General features: G+C 42.5%; 1 protein-coding gene across 2 annotated transcripts in view; it reads right to left on the reverse strand.

The window, feature by feature from the left end:
• LOC306924373 (ecto-NOX disulfide-thiol exchanger 2-like) overlaps positions 1-14,851 on the reverse strand; it is a 180,954-nt gene extending 166,103 nt beyond the window's left edge. For both annotated transcript variants that reach the window (XM_079502868.1, XM_079502867.1), the window contains exons 1-2: positions 14,655-14,851; positions 11,183-11,240 (exon numbers count right to left, since the gene is read on the reverse strand). The gene's annotated coding sequence lies outside the window, so the exon portion shown is untranslated. The remainder of the gene's footprint in view (positions 1-11,182; positions 11,241-14,654) is intronic.
• Between the last annotated feature and the right edge of the window lie 1,836 nt (positions 14,852-16,687).

The following is a 16,687-nucleotide window of genomic DNA, read 5'->3' on the forward strand; positions in this document are numbered from 1 at the left end:
CTGTGTGACCATGCAGGGGATTCAGGTGGTTGTTATGATTTCTCTTATCTAGGTCAGGATTAGGGCCATCACGATTACAAAATGTAAGTTGACGTTTAATTGTCACAAACATTGCGATTTAATTGTGTTTCTGTCATAGAACATTGGAACCCTATGAATACAAATTACATTTATTTTTTGCCTTTTTGGCTTCCTAATGAAAGATTACACTGGGCAGATTTTGTTGGTTTTGATCAGAATACCGATGTCCTAATTTCTAACTTAACGCGCAAGGGGTAGAGTGGCAAGGGGTAGAGTGGCCCGATGGTAACCGCAAGGTTGCCAGTTCGAACCCGGGCTCCCCCAGAGTTAGTGTCGAAGTGTCCTTGAGCAAGACACTGAACCCCTAATTGCTCCTGATGTGCTGGTTGGTGCCTTGCATGGTTTCCACCACCATCGGTGTATGAATGTGTGCTTGAATGGGTGAATGTAATGCACAATCTCTGTAAAGCGCCTTGGATAAAGGCTCTATATAAATGCACCATTTACCATTTAAAATAATCTGCCCCCATGGAAGCTTTCACCTTGAAAGGTTGTCTTGAACGCTGGGGTTAAATGGCTTTCTTTCTTGACAAACAAATGGTGGCTGACAAAAACTATTGTGTAAAACGCTGCTTGCCCGTGTACGGAGGTAGGTGTAATTTGTATACCACCCTTTGTTCATGGTCGAAAAGTAAAATAAATAGTCCCAAAATAGTCCCCTCGGTCTGTCCAATTTGTCCCCTCAGTCTGTCCAAGTTTGTGACCCACTTATTTCCTTGTTGAAAACTAAAAGTGGGACATTGTACCGTCTGAAATGTATTCAGTCAGTGTAAAATTAGAATGTATTAAATTAAATCAACGACTAGCCAATATGTGGGCCCCGGATCCCATTTTCTTTACACGAGGCAACATAAATCATTATGAAACTCTATTGAAAACCAAGTGAGTTCTGGATAATTGCAGTGTGAGCCTGCCTGGCTAAAAGCCTCAAGGACAACACCACTATCAAAGGTGTCAGAAGGGCTTGGCAACACTGACCAACATGCTGAGACAAGAGAGACCAAGCCAAAGAGGAGAGACACCAAGAGAAAGAAGGGAAAGGGACAGAGACAAGGGGACAAGAGACCAGGGACCAGGGGCTCCATCTTGCACCATTGGGTGACAATTCATCTTCACGTAAAATGGCATAATCGTGATTCATGATAGCCCTATGTTCAGGGTTCCTACACATTTGGAATTTCGGGGAGTGACCCAACTTTTGGGTCACTCCCCGGGTAAGCTGCGGCCGGAAAACCGAGGTGTCAGAGAGAAAAAGTGGACGATTCAGTGTCAGAGGGACTTCCAGGGCGGCCGGCTAGGGGGGTACAGCTCCTCCCCCTGACACCTCCGTGCCAGGAGAGGGGCTACCTGGGCGGGTAGAGATGGCCAGCGGGCCGCCTGGAGCTCTAAGGCAGGGGTTCTCAACCCGTGGGTCGCGACCCCTCGGGGGGTCGCCAAATTATTCTGGGGGGTCCCCAAATTATTTAAAAAAAACAAAAAAAAAATACTTTTTTTTGCAACTGAATGGAAATGAAGAGTTTACATATAGTACACATACACCTTCCCTAATGATTATATCTGGTTTCAGTATTTATTTACGGTATGGTGTATTGTCTCAATTATTAAGGTTATTGTAGCAGTCAATTTATATTGGGGGTCGGGAGGGGGCGGGGCGGGGGTCCCGAGACATTGCCAAAGCATTTCCGGGGGTCCCCGGCCAAAAACGTTGAGAACCCCTGCTCTAAGGCGTGGAGCCCAGCAGCCTCCGGGCCCTTTCCCCTCTGCCTTCCTCCCAATACATCCAGGGTAGGGAGGGGGCCACTCGTCCCATCAGGTGTCCAGAAACTGAGGCCCCTCGGCCGGGCTGCAACAGCACAAGCTGGAATCACTGACCGGTCAGGGACCAGGAGTCTCACCCTGAGCCCCCTACCCGGGAAAACAGAACAGCAGTAATAGTCTGGAACCATAAATATTTTTCCATACATTATTTTACATTTGCCATACTTTTCCAGGCCTGGAAAAGTATTAATTGAAATTCCATACTTTCCATACTTGCGGAGGAACCCTACATGTTTCACTCATCATCTACATTCTTGCACTTATCTCACATGTTAGGCTACATGAAACGCGACTTTGCTGAGCTATTTTAAAGTCTCCTGGTATGCAACATTCTTGTGCTTGGAAGAGACAATTAAACTTCTGAAACAGAATTATTTTCACCCAATAAATGTTTTGATTCAAGTAGAAAAGAAACAGGGTAAAACTAGAAAAAGTGCCCTTCTGGGCACAGGTCTCCACCAGGAGGATAGGACTGTGTGAGATGTTTGGCAAAAGGTTTAGCATGTAACATGTTTTTGAGGCATTTTGTTCCAAAAATGTGTTTTGCAAAAATCAACCTGTTGGTGGCGCTATAACAGGCCAATGTGAAAAGGGTGGGATATATTCCTCAGCCTAGTAAGAAAATGTGTGAAATATTTCACGTAAATTGCATGCTGCGTTCATGATTTGAGGCTTTTGTTCAAAACGGGGCAATCTAGCAAACTGTGAAAGCCAATTATAGCCAATTAGGATGTAATATGAAATATCGGACAGATCCGACTTGAGCACATGACTATAGAGATACCAGAGTATTGGACTCGAGACTCGGTGACTCGACTCCGACTCGAGTCATTGATTTGACGACTTGCAACTCGACTTGGACTTAAGGGTAAAAACTTGAGACTCGACTTGACTTGGAAGACAATGACTCCAGACTCGACTTGAGACAAGCTGACTCGGACACCACCATCAAGTGTCACTGTTGTGCAGCCTAACACACAGAGGCCAGGAAGGAGAGCTTGTACAGTACAGTACAGTACAGTACAGTACAGTACAGTACAGTACAGTACAGTACAGTACAGTACAGTACAGTACTCGACAATATTGTGACTCGACCCGACTTGACTTGACATAACCTTGTGACTCGACCCGACTTGACTCGACAACCTTGTGACTCGACCCGACTTGACATAACCTTGTGACTCGACTTGACTTGACTTGCCAACAACAGAAAAACTTGAGACTTGCTTGAGACTTGGACCAAATGACTACTATGCTACTCGACTCGGACTCGGATCGGAGGGACTCGTGCAATTGTCTGAGAGATACTGTGTAATGATTTGTGAGATTTTTGGGAGTAATATCAAAAAATGTGTTTTACAAAAGTCGGCCTCCTGGTGGCGCTATAAAAGGAAGATGCGGAAAATGCAGGTCAACGGTTTGTCCTTGGCCTCTAGGGAGTGTGCATGCAACGTTTCACGCAGATCGGTGCAGTTTTAGGTAAAAAATGTGAAAAGCTGCCTCATGGTGGCGCTATAACAGGCCGTTCTGGAAAATGTGGGGCAGAGGTTCATCGTTGGCATCCAGGGAGTGTGTGTGCAAAGTTTGGCATCGACCGGGTTAACGGTGCCGGAGATTAGCTGGTAACAGACGGACGGAAGGACACACACACACACGGACAAAACAGTGCAAAACATACTCTCTCCCCATGCCTTCGGCCTGGTGGAGACAATGAGAGCCCTGGAGAACAAGTAAGATTAATTAAGTTAGTGTTTCTACAAAATGTCTAATTAAATAGTTTACCCGTGGTGCACATAAACCTGAAAATAAGGCAATCCTGCCAAGCGGCATACCAACGTGGCATACTGGACTGACTTTGGACTTACGCAGACACACACAGGAACTCAAGTGAACTTTTAAACGTACTATCTTTGGCTTAACACTTAGTAGCAGATCCACAAGCTCAAAACGTGGTGCGAAGCATCGCGTTTTGTGCTTGTGCCTTGTAGATTGCTACTTTTGCCAATTTTGAATTTGTAAAGTAACAGTTCTGGACATATGAGGTTTCTTTCCACCCGACAGATGATATATAGCAATAGCAACATACGTTTTTCATTTGTAGAATCAGCCTCAGGTCTTAATGGGTTAAGTAAGAGATTAGCCAGACAAGCAGACATTTCAGACCCGTGTAGCATGGAGAAAGAGAATTACAGTAATCAATGAAATACAAATTATGTCTTTGCAATATTGTCATGTTCCTACAACAGATCCATGTACAGTATCTATGTCTCTTTCAAATCTACAGAACAGTATTTAGTTAGCCACCACCCAATCAGAGAACTTACATAATAACCAGTGACAGATAAATTAGTGAGAGGACGACCTCATGATTATTTTGTCAGGTTTCAGTGATCCGGAGAACATGACTCACTGAACCACATAACTGCATTTTACGGGCTGTGACAGCTGACAGCAATAGGATCAGACCTTCAAACAATATCATTACAAAGTGTATGAGTGCATTTTGAAGCATTGTTGCCATTATAGTCTAGTACTAGTATTCCAGATTAGACCAGTGGTTCTCAACATTTTCAGGCCATGACCTCCTCAAAATAATCATATTTGAACTCACCCTGATAAGCACACCTGTATGAGTTGAGGCATTCAATTTTGTTTGACTCGGTTCTGTTCCACAGATAAATATTGTGTAAAAATAGCAGTTCAGTCAGATAACTCACAAATAGATTTAACCACTATTTATTATAGAATGAGAATACAAGTGTGCATATAATATTTTATCTTGGCGTTTGGCTCTGCTACATATTTATCCCTGCTTGGCACAATTAAACACCATCATTAAACATTAAGAGCAGGGAGATAGATAGATACTGTACAATAACAACCCCCCATGGGGAACATAAATAGCAGAGCCCACAAGAGGTGCTGGGGTGGCGGTGGGAGCAAACATCACATACCAACCAGGAACCATATGCAGAAGGAAGGCAGGAAGCAAGCATGCAGTCTAGGTGAGCTTAAATACCGCGCCCAATTGATCAGCTGACTGTCACATCAGCGTATGACTTGTGGGTCTTGCAAACACTGTATACACCCACAAAGTAATGCTGCATATTAACCCCTCGAGTATATCTGACTGAACTAACTCTGCAAGCTACGTATCATTGCGAACGCAGTGAGCATTTACTATGAGACCCAGCAGATCACGTCTGTGTGTGTGTGTGTCTGTGTGTCACGCTGTAACACCACCCGCCCACCACCAGAGGGCGCAGCTGTATCACGCGCGCGCGCACGCACGCACGCACGCACGCACGCACGCACGCACGCACGCACGCACGCACGCACGCACGCACGCACGCACGCACGCACGCACGCACGCACGCACGCACGCACGCACGCACGCACGCACGCACGCACGCACGCACGCACGCACGCACGCACGCACGCACGCACGCACGCACGCACGCACGCACGCACGCACGCACGCACGCACGCACGCACGCACGCACGCACGCACGCACGCACGCACGCACGCACGCACGCACGCACGCACGCACGCACGCACGCACGCACACACACACACACACACACACACACACACACACACACACACACACACACACACACACACACACACACACACACACACACACACACACACACACACACACACACACACACACACACACACACACACAAAAAACTTAACTTAAGAAAAAACTTAACTTAAAAAAATACTTAAAAAGGAAAAACGCACACAAAAAACTTAACTTAAAAAAAAACTTAACTTAAAAAAAATACTTAAAAAGGAAAAACGCACACACACAAAAAACTTAACTTAAAAAAAACTTAACTTAAAAAAAAACTTAACTTAAAAAAAATACTTAGGAAAAACGCACACACACAAAAGACTTAACTTAAAAAAAAACTTAACTTAAAAAAAAACTTAACTTAAAAAACTTAAAAAGGAAAAACGCACACACACAAAAAACTTAACTTCAAAAAAACAACTTAAAAAAAAACTTAACCTAAAGGAAAAACTTAAAAAGGAAAAACTTAAAAAAAAACTTAACTTAAAAAAAAACCTAAAAAAGAAGCACGCACGCACGCACACATACACACACTAAAAGAATAACTTCAAAAAACATTTAATTTAAAAAAACTTAACTTCAAAAAAACCTTAAAAAGTAAGTAATTTATTCTAATTGTTGTTATTGCAATTTACGAGCTGCGTTCGCTTCCCGCGTTTGCGCGTCTTACTTGTATCTACAATCCCACGTTACTAAATGTTTGCCTCTGTCTTTATATTATTTGACAAGTTGGCCAATGTTTGACCAGTTTTTATAGTACTATAGTTTGTTGGTTACTCCCGCCCCAACCCCCCAACCCCCACCAGACACAGACGTCTCGTTCATGAATCCATAGCCTGGCTAGAGGGGCGGGTTCACGCATGGAGCAAGCGCTGTATTATATTGGTTCACCGATCTGAGCGCCCGCCCCTCCCCTACCAGGTAGAAAACAGCTGAGAAAACAGACGTCACCATATTTCGACTCGACCCCCCTTCTGCACTGTAGTTCACTCCCACTCCTAGACAAGGAAATGTGGCTTGTTCCCCCAGGCTTTCATTTTTGAGCCGAATGCGAACGAAAATAAAAGCCTGGTTACCGAGGCTAATGAATCCCTAGCACTCACAATAAAAATGCGGAAGTAGAGCGTTCTTTTGGGTGCTTCAAGTGTCACTGAGCAACGTTCATTGAAATTAATAGCTGGGGGGGCAGCACCAATATATACTGATTCAAATTCATCAGATGGAATCTCATGACTTGGCTGGTGTATTTTTCTGCACAGGGCAGAAATAAGCGACTGCTCCTCCACTGACAGACGCACAGACGACAAATATTGATTGGCTCGGATTGCACCTTCTCTCTCCACCCAGGCTTTCATTTTATCATCTCACCAATTTCTTTGAGGGTCAATAAAGCATCCCATAATGAGAAATGGCATCCTTCCTCACACCAGGGAAAAACAATATCAAAAACAAGAAAAGGTTTTCTCCATGATGCCATCTGCCATGGTAAGTGTTGCATGACCGCCTGTGGCAGTGAGGTCTTGACTGGTAGAGCCAGTAGTTGGAGAAAACACAGATAACTGTTTCCAATTCCACGCAGAATTAACCATAAATTCACAATCAATAATAATACATTTCATCCTGTCCGTTTTCAATTAAGTTTCTCATAAATTCACCATGCCCTATCTGTAGAACGAAAAAAAAAAAAACATTGCATGGATGCACCTGGGACGTATACTCAGTGATGTATTCCATGGTCCTCGTGGTTTCAGGTCTCGCAACATCATACCCCTCACTCAGGGGGGGGGGGGGGTGTATTGTAACATTGTCAAAGAAAGCCAATGACAATGTTACAATACGCTACGGCTACTGCACCGATTGTGATAACATGAACAGCAGGATAAAATGCTGACATCATCATCAAACCCAGAAGTTATGCTCGATGTGCCATTCACTTTAAGCATGCGCATACCCTCTATTACATTGCATTACCCACACTGTACCTAATTTGGTATTATTACAATGGGTAAGGACTAGTTACTGTAATTACTAGCCTCGGGCATGCCTGCTGGTGGTGATTTGTCCTCTACCTCGACTTTTTTTGCGAGATGCTTGAAAAGCACCAGGACAACATGTTCACCTAACTCTACTAGGGACACTTTTTCCATGATTGGCTGCCTCTAAGCCAATGGGAGAGCAGGGGGACTTACCCATAAAAGCCAGTCTGAACCATAGAGTATAAAGAAGGATAGAGACTGAACCGGCGCGATAGCCCCGTCCCCCATGCTAATCATGTCAGTGGAAGTTGCTCAATGGTGTTTTGAAGCACCCGGAAGAACCGTCTACTTCCGCCTTTTTTCGATTTGGGCACCAAAATTTGGTGCCCAAAAAACAGGGAAAAAAAGACTGTGGCCAGATGTAATTTCCTGGGGTCTAGTAGGACTATAGTAATTAACAATAAAGAAATCGCCCTAAATCTTTCTAAAAAATACATATTTAGCCATTTGTTCGAATGCCCCCGCCACCCTGTCAAAAATAGCTAAAAACACTAAAACGAAAGAAAGCAGCAAATGAAAAGAAATGTAACACTCACCTTTTACTTTCTCTAATAACAACCTAAAACATGAACCTTGTTTGAAAACAACTAAAGTTGTCCTTTAAGGTTATTGTAGCGGTCAAATTGTATTGGGTGGGGAGGGGGGGGGTTCGCGAGACAAGGCCAAAGCATTTCCGGGGGTTCCCAGCCCAAAACGTTTAGAACCCCTGACATAGACCACAGTGCAAAACAAAATCACACCCGTGTGAACCCCCCCCCCCCCCCCCCCCCCCCCTCTCTGTCTCTCATTAGTAGGAAACAGTGCAGCACTATCTCTCTCTCTCTGTTTCTGGCACAACAGCGCCACTTTTGCCCCTACTGCTACTCATAGTCACATAGGTTAAAGTCACAGACTTGCACCACTCAAAAACAGTAGATGATTGTCTGGCTTGAATAAAGCAGTTTCAGCTGAATGAAGTGGATGACACAGGAGAGGTTAGCAGAAAAGAGGGAGAAGCACAGTATGAGATTTGCCCATACAGTTGTTGCCAGGTTAACCAATGACTATTATTAGAAAGGTTATTTATCTAATCCCATTCAAAATGCAAAAACTTAATCCCACTTTATCTCAGTAATGAGAATGCAACAGTCCATAAAGTTAATACTGTGGCCACAAATTGGGCTTAAGCTGCATTAAATATTTGGGAACGCGATATGCTACATGATGCATGAAGATCACCAATCACATCAGTCACCGGAGCATTAATGTCCACATAGCCTACAGCCATGTTCAGTGCTGTCAATATATCAGGTACTATGCCTCAACAGAGGCAGTAGATCAGATAACATATGGATGCAGGTCTTATTTGTGTAAAGCAAGGTCAGAACCACCTGGTTGCTGAATCAATCAGAACGATTAATGAAGCCCAACCTGCTGACATGACCGTTATACAGACACCCATAATACATTCTAGGTCATATGTGGGCAACTGGCAGACTGGTGGCCACATGCGGCCCCCACTTTCACTAATATCGGAATACTACTATATTAATTTCAGCTGTTACAATTCCATACACATGACCCGCTTGAATTACTTCAGTCTATATTAGTACCGGTAGTTGAATGACTAGTAGTATTAAAATGTTATTGCCTTTATGTCCATTGTATTTGTATTTAAGTTCATAAAGTTAACATTAGTATAACTAATGAAATTATGAAATTAAATCAAAATGTTACATTTCAGGATTCTAATTCAAAAGTATAAAAAATAGCAGAACTACAAGCTCAAAATGTGTCTCACTGCAACATGTTTTAGCTTGAAGCAGAGTAATCTAGTAAGAGAGTAATGACACTCCCGTTGACTCTCATTGTAACAATGGAATGCGGAAGTGCTCATTCTATCTCAATGGAATAGTTCCAGCCATAGGAGCAATGTTTGCGGCGAGATCAAAGCGTGACACCACTCTCTTACTAGATTACTCTGGCTTGAAGAACATATTATTGCTACTCTTGCGTGACATACTAGAATGACGATGTATATAGGGCATTATTTAATTTACACAAGAAAATAAGAAAAATAAATTGGAGATAAGAGGTTTCTGCCCGACAGGAACAATATTCAATGCGGCCCTCTGGAGTGAGTGTGTAAATATAGTGGCCCTCTCCATCATCAAAGTTGCCCACCCCTGTTCTAGGTTCTAAAATCAGTGGCCTTTATGGCTTCCTTCCAGATTCAAACAGGAGAAAAATTGGCTCAACTGATGTGATACTGTAGATAGAATAGTCCGGCAGCCGACAGGCTTCTTTTGTTTGGGAGTGTGGGAAATTTGGTATATAGTCTTTTTCATTGGCCTAAAATATTGTCTATATACATACATTCATGAATCCACTTGCCCAAATGTCTATGGCTGTTTTTAGCCCATGGAGTGCATTTTGTGCAAAACTAATGCTTTGAATGAATTCAGAATCATGAAAACACCCTCATTTGACATGTCGCAAGCTTGACATTTTTGCCTGCCATAGGATGTGAATGGTAGGGTCACAAGAAACACCTATAAAAACAAATCCCAAAAAGTGACAGCCGGTCAGCAAGTGTAAAACCCTTCCCTTCTCAAACCCTGCGACCTGGTGGAGGGTGGCCCGTTAGAATGGGATTTTGTGGGGGCAGGGTATTCAAATTGACTTGCCCATGATTGGACTGTCAGCTGTCTCTCTCAAAGCAGATGAAACTAGTCTGAATGATACTTCTGCTAAATTATGAGCATGACGCTTGACAAAAATTATATTTTCACTTGAAAAACGTGCATTCCGCACACTAGTTTCTAGAGTTCAGAGACGTACTTTATTTAGAGGCAACAAATTGCAACGTTTCGACCTACTAGGTCTTCATCAGGCAAATATTGAGCCATAATGACATATTTTCACAGTTGTCATTCAGCTAGCATAACTTAGCCTAAGAGCTGGCTGCAGTGTTGAGTTACTATAGCAACACTCACCACAGCCCTGCACGACCCAGCTCAGGCTGGCACGTGGTAATGGCAATGAGGCATATCCTAGGACTAAAGAAAAGAATGTACTCTACTTCATACCTGGTACTCTACGAGCCGAGGCTTATGTTATGCTATGCAAATTGCACTATTTGCTGAAATTGGACAACTTTGTCACCATATTATAGCCTCGTTACAGACATATTTTCTATAGCAATGGTTCTCAAAGTGGGGTCCAGGGGTGTTCCATGGGGACCCCAGCAAAATGAGGAACAATTTAATTTAATTATTATTATTTTACCGCCTAGTATCCCAAAGAAATGTATTGGGTACATGACTCCGATTACACTGTAGGTTTCAATTTCCAGTTTTATGTTGCTACTGTACCTACAGTAGGGCTATAGACAGTTTAGAATTCTGTGGTAAAAATGACAGTTGACAGATCTGTTCTGGCTGTCCCTGACTGTCTCTAAATATTTTCAAATGGGGGTCAAAGGCCTAATAAGTATAGTATATACAGTACAATTACAAATAATAAGATACTTCTTCTTATTGTTATTGACAGTGAAACAGTAGCAATGAACTAGCACAAGTAGGTCTACATAGCCAGAACTGTATCTATGGTGTAACAATAAACGATTAAATACTGCTTTGTAAAATAATGAAATACACAAAAAGGATGTTAATTATTATTTACCTTGTATGATGACTTTAACCAGCATACATACAGCTAGATGTCCATTTTCTCCAGAAACCTACAAAAAATAGATGGTTCAAAGAATTCAAAGCATGAAGAAGAAGTCTAGATTCCCTCGTCACAACCTGGGGAGAACAGGGCTGAAGGGGAACAACATGACAGGCAGAGGCATGTAGGCAGAGCATGTGGATTCACCATTTTGCCTGTTTATATGTAGACGGGAGGAAACCGCGTTTTCAAAGATTTCCACTCAGGAGGGTGTTTTCACCCACCGCAAACGATACGCAAACGATACACCGCAAACGATACTACTAATTATAGTAAACTAATAATATTATACTAAAAAGGATAAAGATAAGGGAAAATAGACCTTTTTCCAGTACAATAATGTTTCAAGTTTACAAATAAATTACATTAATCAGTGCTGCGGATCAAACAGCAGTGACAAATTAAGAACTTTGTGCAAAATGTAGGCCATCAGGTCTCTGAGACCCGATGAAGACCAGAGGTAGGCAGGGCGTTACCGTGGGCTGGTCTTTGTCTATAGACGTAGTTTAGAACAAAGATTTTTAATATAGGAAGATATACAAACTTTGTTGGAGCCATTAGAGGCGCAATGGACTACAAATCCTACAAATGGTCTCTTAAGTAGGCATGGTTTGCTCCTCCCCCGCCAGATTTGTTTATTTTATTTTATTATTATTACAGTCTACTGCTGCACAAAGTTTGGGCATTGTGACAGTCAATAAAACGTGTCTTTATATAGAAAATAATTTATTTTTTCACAGGTGTTGTGAATGACCGGATTGTGAATGTGAACGTTAGCACAGTGCTATATGCCAGCCACCAAAATGTGGAAGGCCCTACCAACAGTCATTAAAACATGCAAATCCCTTGACTCCTTCAAAACCGCTCTCAAAGGGCACCTACGGACGACTGCAATTTCAAACTGGCCTCCGTAAAATCTGAATCCCCACGCTATATAGAAGTGTATATTTGTAAGTCTCTAAATGTTATGATGAATTGAACATGGTGGACCCTATTGTAAACGAGTGTAATGCTTTATGGTGTTGTCCACAGTTAACAGTTTTGTATTGAGAAATGTACTGTAACTAATTATCCAATCTGTTAATAAATACTTCATCAATCAATTACTCTATGGCTCTGGTGGGGGGGGTAAAAGCTGTAAATGAGGTGTGATGGCGTTCTTTTGGTCACAGTGCATTTGTACATGTGTAGCCGACCGCTGCCACCAATGTAACCTTGGCCGGTAGGCGAACCCGGGTTCCCCATTCCAAAGGCACAGTACATTACCAGTCGACTAAAGAGCCATGGCCCGATAGGCAAGTAGTACGTGTATGTTCAGAGCATTACGGGATCCCCTGTAGTGTCTGTGACCACAGGGGAAGAGGCTAGAGCACAAGACTCTTGTAGTTATGAAAATGTCAAAATCGAATATACAAGTCTTTTTACTCGTAATTTTTACCCTTTCTTTTCCTCGTCTCCTCCAGGCTCCTTACTTCCTAGGAAGCGAGTGGTGGAAGTGTGGGAGACAATTACGTTCCAGTGTGCTTACTAATACTGTCTAGGGCAGGCCTTTTTTGATTGATTGATTTAAGTATGTATTAACAGTTTGCAGAATAACAGTACATTTCAAGCACAACTCCATTACAAAAACTGTTAACTGAGTAGACGACACAGTCACACCCAGGGGTGAAAGTGGGCCGGGCCGGTCCGGAGCTCCGACCCGGTAAGACCTGACACCGAGAGAAGTGTTTCTCTCCCTTCGGCTTGCATGACTTGCGTCGATGAGCAGGGAGTACCAGTTCACTTTGCAGGTTGAAAATCCGGTATAGAGCGGATACGGAAACGGACGTTCATCTCCCTAAGATATGCGTGCATATGACCGGATATAGTAGGCGGGCTCTACGACGAATTAAATTCCTCCAACGTTCAAAACAGTTTCTGGTTGGCTGACAGACTGACACAGCGATATACTTATACGTTATGGTTCAGAACGAAAAAAATAAAAAACACAGGAAACTAAACCGGCAACTTTTGTTGAATGAGAAGCCACTCAGAAGAATGCGATTAGACAAATAATTTAAGCAAAATGGCAATGCAACGAACAATAGCTCAACTGTTTAAGAGAAAAGATAGAGTTAAGCTGATAATGTAGTTAAAGAACAAGTTAGAAAAACAATGCCAGGGGATGAAGATACAGAGGAAATTGAGACCATAGAGTTGCTTGAGACTGGGAGTGATCCAGTAGCAAGCACAGGTAATAATAATAATAATTATTAATAACTAGAAATATTGTTCCCGAAGAAACAATTGATTGACAATGTGTAAATCAGTTAAGGTCCCCAAAAGAATGTAGGCCTACTAGTATGTTCTGCTCCATTCTCAACATCTTTTGGTTTCCAAAAACAGTAATTTATTGTAAGTAAACATTTAATTTAATTTGCTTTGATGGGGAAAATAGTTATCAGATATCTGATATCTTCAGAAGAAGACATACACGTACTACTTGCCTGGCAGCGGTGGCCGAACGGATAGCGGCGCGGTCTAGATACCGGAAGGTTCCCAGTTCGAATCAGCCGTCCGACACGTTAAAATTACCACCGCTGAAATGCCCTTGAACAAGGCATCAACCACTACGATGAAATGTGTTCTATGAGCAGGGCCTGGCTGGAAACAAGTTCTTGAGCTTAGCCCAGATACCCTGGGTAAATATAGATTTCATTTCATTTCATTGCAAGAGACATTTGGACTAATTATTTGTAAGACCTGTTGTTTTTGTATCGTGTTATAGGTTAGGTATAGCCTACTGTGCCAAAATGCAATTTCTGGTATTGGGGGGTTCGACCCTTATATATATACACTCTATGGTTCGACCCCCAAAAAAAATTCGGCCGCGCCTAACAAAACACAAATACTAACTTGTTTGTTTACGTTGTCGGCCATTAGTCAGCAGTTCACGCCACAACTATGGTGACGAATACCACAGAAGTAAAAGTTGTTATTGGACTGGCTATCGTTGTGTACACAAGACTTAATATTAAACGTGACATGGTGTTTTTGTCCAATAGCAGTGCTAAATAGTAGCTATTCATTATTATGTTAGCGTAGTGTACCACTAGTAGTAGTTTCCGAATTCTGACGTCGCCAGAAGTGATCATGAGATCCATCTTACGTATGTTAGCATGTGTGGCTAGTCTGGCTACATACTGTACAGCCCCGTGTACAAAAGAAAAACAAGCGCTCCTACAGTCACGCCACGGTGATTGTCTGCTCTCCATCTATAGTCATCAACCTGTCGCTGTAGTGATACTTTACGAAGTTGATAAATAACGTTATGTGGCGTTTAACGTTAACTAGCACATGGGGGTGTTGTGAGAATGGCACAGAAAGAAACAGCGGCGTAACAACACAACAGTAACGTTAGACTGTGACTCATATTTCCACTTACCGAGGTACTTTAATTTGTTTTGGTAACGTTGTTTACTCTCTTATCTCCGTGTGTAAACGTGCTGGTTTCGTTTTGGCGGTAGAAGTATGTTACTAGGATTAGGAAACAACTCTGTTCAAACAAACTGTCTGTAGCTATACTGGTGGTCATGGACAAAACCTCACCAGGATTTCCGTAATTCCGTTGCGTTTGTTGCCTATTTCGATCTAATCAGTGTGATCCGATCTAGAGCCCACCTACTGTATCCGGTCATTTATGCACAGCGGCCACTCACACATACATGCGAGCTCCGTTTCCGTATCCGCTCCAGACCCAGACCGGATCAGCAACGTTTAAAAGGCAAATTAATCCCAGTTGTAACAAGATGTCAATAGTAGATATACTTGTACGGCAAGCCGGAGGTCTACATGTGCCGTTTGTTGTTATCCTTGTTCCTAGGTTATAACAAGGCAGGTTTTGTATTACACAAAGGCAATAGGCCTACAAGGTGCTTTACATAAAAGGCATTCAAATAAGATACACAAAAACAGGCGTTTGAATGCATAATCTTCTTTTCCCTTTTTACCTCCTTTATGATGAATTCCTGTTCTGTTCTTTGACTATATAGAAGTATCTATTTGTGTATCTAAATGTTTTGATGAATTGAACAAGGTGGACCCTCTTGTAAACAAGTGTTGGGTCGTCCACTCACAGTTAACAGTCTTTGTATTGAGTTTGTGCTTGGAATGTACTATAATTCTGCAAACTGTTAATAAATATTTCAATCAATCAATCAATCTAAATTCTAAAATAAGCCTACAAAAAAGAGACAGTTATATTGTCAGTAAGAGGCAGCGGAGTTGGTGGACAATATAAACATTTTAGCTTTGCATTTAATGCACACCATATTCAGTGCACACCATATTCAGTTCCATTTCAATAGTCAGAGTTGGCATACGCCCCAGATCCTCAGAACGTTTTCAAAGTGGGGTCAGAGCATAACTCTATGGGTCAGAGGTCGATCCTTAGGGGGCTTCCAGATGCCCCGTAGCCAAAAGATGACTACTACAATATTTAGGTAGCCTCGCTCCAGCGGTACCAGGTCATCTCGCCCCTTTGCCAACTCGCCCCCGCGAAAAGTGAAGACGGCTCGCCACAGAATTTCGAAAGGTGAAGACGGCTCGCCCCGAGGCGTGGAGAGCCCGCCCCCAAAGCGCGGAGGGGAGTAAGCCATTCATTATCCATGCATAATTTTCATTTGACCATCAACAACAACAAACTGGTTCTAACTGGTTCTAAATGTTCTCCTTTGACAAACAATGTTCTAATATGAGAAATAAGGTAAAATAAACATGAAATAAACACGGGGGGAGATATCCGCGCTTTGGGGCGACCGCTCTTCCCGTTGGGGCGACCGATCTTCGCCGCTTGGGGCGAGTTGGAAAAGGGGCGAGCCGTCTCGTATTCGCTCCAGCCCTGAATCGCTATACCATTAAAAAAAATGTCCTGGCAATTCAATGAATAATGAAGTGAAACTAAATGAAAATTCAGGCTAGTAGGCCTATTTAGGCCTAATTATATTATATATTTCCTATAAAATATTACAACACAAAAATGTACGACTATACCACCATTATTAATGAACTTCTTCATAATTAATTTTATTTTATGTAAATCAAAACGTAATTTCATATCAGAGCGCCTAAAATGGCGATACATGGCCCAAATTAAAGTCAATTTTGGGGGCTTTGATATTAATAGGTTGAAAACTATGTAGGCTATTCCTTATTTCTCTGGACATTGTGAAAGTGTGCACACTGAGAAATAGGGGAAATAGGGAAGCAATTACCTACAGGGAAATAAGTCAGACTCTGAGTGAGTCTGCTGAAATAATTGACCACACAGCAGGCATAATGTTTGATTGTGTGTAACTGATTCAACAATTACGACCTTGTAATTCGGGCGCGTCTCCGAGTCCTTAACTTTGTCAGATGAGAAGGACGGGTGGAGGAGGAGGAGGAGGAGGAGCGGGCGGGGGGTGTTCACAGTAGACC

This window comes from Electrona antarctica (genome assembly GCF_951216825.1).
Source record: "Electrona antarctica genome assembly, chromosome: 1".
Classification (NCBI taxonomy): Eukaryota; Metazoa; Chordata; class Actinopteri; order Myctophiformes; family Myctophidae; genus Electrona; species Electrona antarctica.